The sequence below is a fragment of the Prosopis cineraria genome, unplaced genomic scaffold, assembly GCF_029017545.1.
Source record: "Prosopis cineraria cultivar Desert tree isolate PC_DT_omini unplaced genomic scaffold, ASM2901754v1 PC11, whole genome shotgun sequence".
Lineage (NCBI taxonomy): Eukaryota > Viridiplantae > Streptophyta > Magnoliopsida > Fabales > Fabaceae > Prosopis > Prosopis cineraria.
Window position 1 is genome coordinate 26401595 of NW_026555342.1, and position 5116 is coordinate 26406710.

Here is a 5116-nt window from a genome sequence, read left to right on the forward strand (position 1 = left end):
CTAAATGCTACCATAATTTGTATATTTGGTGCTCTTGCTAATATTAAAATAGATCCCCTTGCTAATGTCTGTTAGTTAAATTGATGATAACCAATATTTTAAGGACTTGAAAAATATTGAGTTCTAATTTTTTAGTAACATTAAAGAATATTAGTAAGAAGTACTTGCCAAGTATGTTCTAACTCAACAGTCAAAGCAAATTAAAACTCTAATCAAATATACATGGTTTTCTTTTTTTTTTTTTTGGGAATAGCCTAAGCATGTTTACTTCGAAGTCTTAATTGCAACCATCAATAACATTATGGGTTTGTGTGTATATGGCTATTGCTATGCTCATGCCTTCTACAAGTTTTTTATCATTTTATTTATATAGATAATTTTGATTTCATTGCCTATTAAATATTCCCTTTATATATAACTTGTATAAAAAAATATTTTTTTTCATAATTTAACAAACTATTAAGTATAATCTTCCCGTGCATCGCATGGGATAATAAAAGTTAGTTGTTTAAAAAACTGATTGGGATATCGGTTGATCCTGCGAGAAAATTGTTAAAGCAATCATTGAACCAATATATTTTATTCATAAATCAGTATTCCAAAACAATCATATATGGACAGTTTAAATGGACAAACTAGTAATTGTCTTTTTTTCCCAACAGAAAAACTTTTTATATTGAAAGGTCCTTTAAATGAGCAAATTATCTCTTAAATTTTAACTCTAATAGTATCATAGATCTTGAATTTGTTTTATTGTGCAAAGCATTTCTATAATTGTTTAGGTCATTGTCTATAATTTTTGAATCCTTTCTCATAATTTTTTTATCCTTTTTTATCATTTTTTAATCAAATAACAACTAAAACTAACTTTTGTAAATAGTAGAATCCAAATCATATGTTTTTTTAAAAATTGAGGGAACAATATGCATAATAAACTAGTTTAAAATCTATGATGTTACTAGATTTAAGGTTTAGGGAGTAATTTGTTCATTTACCCTTGTTCAAATTATACTCCTTTCATTTTAAATTATAAGATATTTTTAAATAAAATCTCACATATCAATAATCCTCATTAAATACACTTAACAACTTCATTTTTTCAAAGTAAAAATATAAACTTTCAAAATATCTTTCATTTAATAACCTTAAATCCACATCTAATTAGTATTAAATAGAGAGAGAGAGAGAGAGAGAGAGAGTAATATTGGAATAAACTTATTTAATGAAACCTTAATTTTTTTAAAGTGTTTTATATTTTGGGATAACAAAACTCTCCCAAAAGTGCCTTATAATTTGGGATAGAGGGAGTACAATTTTTCCTTCATTAATCCTATTTTTAAAACCCACCAGCATACATTGAAAAATAAATAAATTACACAGATATTTCTTGAGGGATTTGTTCACGTGATTAACTGAACAAAACTTAGAAGAATGTTAAATTATTAAATATTCAACATAAATCGATATTCTTATAATTATTATATATTAAATTATTAAATTTTAAAATTTTCAATTATTCACTTAAAAATCATAATCATTTTCAATTATTAAAAGAGAATATTATACCCCAAAAAAATTTAAGATATCATATGCTCCTAGTTAAATAGTTGAGCTATTAATGAGTAAAAATATCCTTAAATACTTTAAAAAAAAAGCATTAAGAAGAATTTGTATTTGTTTTGAAGACACGCCACTACTACAAAAAAAAAAGTATATAAAATGATTATTTTTAATAATATTAAACAGTTATGAACTATTAAATAATCAAGTGTTGAATATTCCAAAATGCATATATTTAAAGGTTTTTAACTGTTGAATATTCTCAAAATATTCAATGGTTTTTTGACAAAACTGTTGAATATTATGTAAATATTAAAAAGTTTTATCCATATAACTATTTAGTATTAAAAAATATTCAACGGTTCTATTTTAAATTGTTAAATATTATTCTACTGTACATTTGGTCACAATATTAAATGGTTTTGAACTGTTTAATACTGTGATCAATTTGTTTTCCCTATTCTTTCTACGTTTTTATTAGCTCTCTTACATTGAACATTTACAAAATGCAATTTCAACACCTAAAATAGAATTTCAACAGCTAACAATAATTATATACATGAAATTTACATTATGAATTCCTACACAAATTATATAAAATTTGATGTTGCTTATAACTTAAAACAATTAATGGCCAAAATATATGTTCAAATCCCAAAAAGTTAGCAAAGTACACCTATGCTTATGTTAACTTTAAATATATACCTATATGATGTATTTTTTTTATCATTACTGGTTGTTATAGCTAAACCATGCTTGAAAAATACTACATGCCAACTCTTCAAGGACTTCTTCCATTTGAGCCTCAATATATACATCACAATAAGTGTCCTCATAGTACTGATCAATACAAAAACAACAATAAATTAAAGTCATGCTAATTAATAAAAATAATATAATGATTATAACTGGATTGATCACAAGTAACATCCAATGCCCCTATGAAAATGATTACAATTAGGAAATATCACAATTTAATTTTGAAAAAAAAAGTATCATAAAGTGACTTATCCTTTACAATAAGACACTATAAATATTATGTTTTTATCGGTGCCGCGTAACTCAATGTACTTAAAAAGCCTTTAAGCTTTTTCTAATCCTTGTTTAGGAGTCATTGTCTAATGGCCATGTGGAGAGACTATGTGGAAACTGATGAGTATCACCCTCTGCGCTACATCGCCTCTCCCAGCAAGCATGGTAGTGTACAGGTTCCTTAAATATCAAAATAAGTAAATTAATGAATGATTGAAACACACATACACACACACACACACAAAAACAAACAAACATTTAATTTAAGGTTTTAGACACATACCTCATATATAAGTTATATAAGGTAGTGGTAGCCTGTGTATGATTGAATAAGTCCATCAATACCTCATTGTTGACTTGATCGATAGACTCTGGATTTGCATACATCTCTGCAGGGAAGGGAAGCAATATTCCTTCTTGTGTCTTTGTAGAAGTCCTGAGCAAGTTTTTGTGTCTGTCGGGAACAGCTACTGCACGCTGAGATGCTAACTGAGAGGCTTTAAGTGGAAGGAGAGCCTCCGATGCCTTCTTGGGAAATGTGATGGACTCGTTGGATTTATTGACGGTGTTCTTATCATTTTCCCTCTTTCACTTAGTCACCGGTGCTTTCAAAGGCTCCAATACTTTCTTGATCTCTAGTACTTTCTTAGCCTCTAATACTTTCTTTTTTATATGCTTATTAACAAGCTAGTTTTTTCACATATAGATAGTTAAAGGTTAACTATAAATACATGTAAGATGAAAGTTAAATTTCAATTATGAGTTTTCTTATTATATTTGTGAAGGAGATTAATTTTGCACTAGTTATTTGTTTATTTTAGTTGTTGTTGTCATCGTTGTCATTCTCATTGTTGTTATTAATTAGGTTGATTTTTTTTATAGCAAAGGTTAGCATAATAGCTTAAAATTGGTGTTTTCCAAGCCTTAAAGTTGTTCTACATAAGGCTAAAACCAAATTTAAAAAAAAAAAAAATCGGTAGCATAATAATATAAAATTAAGCAAGTCCTAAGCTAAATGCCTTCTTTTCACAAATTTAACATTAAATTAACAACAATTTCCAACCAACATTTACATATTGCATTTTCATACATCAATTTCAGAGCCAAATGCTAACTACAACTAAACGGAAACTCTCAATAAAACACATATAAAATGGTTTATTTGATTGAACCATTTAGTAAACTTATACAAAACCAACTGATTTTGTCCAAAAAACGGATTTATATTTGTATACATCAGCAAAGGAAGATATTAAACGGTTATTTAACTATATATAACGGTTACATTATAAAACCGTTTAATATTTATTTTCTAATTTCCCACTTCATCTATTCAACGTTTTATATAATAATTATTTAATATATATCATTATATATTTAATATTTTGTAGTAATGCGTGATGTTTATACAATTTTAACAGACTTCATTATATATATATATATATATATATTGTGCAATCTACTCTCTTTCCCTTATATGAAGCAACAAAGACATGAAAAACTATGAATATAGAAAATAGTATATCAAAATGGGAGTATCCTAGAAAGCATCAAATTCAAATGAGGATTTTTTTCCTGTTTTTGTCAATCAAGTTCAAATCCCGTCACTGCAGATCGATATCACAGCCAAAAAAATATCTTCAAAATCTCATTCCAAGCTAAATACTTCTATCTATATATATAATCGCCATGATCGCCAAATCCACAGGCCAACAAGGAACTTCAATCTATTTGTAACAATCACTATTACCAAAAAAAAATTTTAATGTCGTTTTTTTAGGTTTTTTCACATTATTATTAGGAAAAAAAATATTAAAAAAACATAAAAAGTTAACTTATCCACATTTCTTTTAGCAGAGACATGAATAATACTTTTTATATCACTTTTTATCCAAGAGTGACATGAAAAGGGAGGGAACCACTTCACTTTTTATCCAAAATGTCACTTTTTATCTAAAACTGACCTAGTTTCTAGACTTTCTATATCATTTTTTTAAAAAATGAGGTAAAAAATTTATTTATGTTTTTAAAAAGAAAATAGGATTACTCCAGTTTATGTTTTGGTTCTTCTGTTGATTTCATTACCTCACCTCAATTCATCAAAGACCCTGAAACAACAACCTCAGGTTACTCCAAACTCAGGTTCTTTAGCCTAGAAAATTCAACCAATGGCTATGTTAGAATCTTCTATTTATCTAAAGGGAGAATGAGTTATAGGTCCCAAAGGAACTAATTAATTTAAATTAAGTCTCAAGTGTTAAATTTTATAAATTTGCAAGTTCAGCTCTTAATTTTATAATTTTGTTATGATGAATTTATAATTTATATTTTAAATTTTAACAAGGACTAATTAATTTAAATTATGTGTGTGTGTAGCTTTTGTTTGATGAAAGGAAGAGGGACTTTTAAACAGTGTCGATACATATATATACATATACGCCCATCACTTTATATATATTTTTGGCATATAGAATCAAACTAAACAAAATAAAATTTTTGATAGAAAGTAATAATTTCGATATTC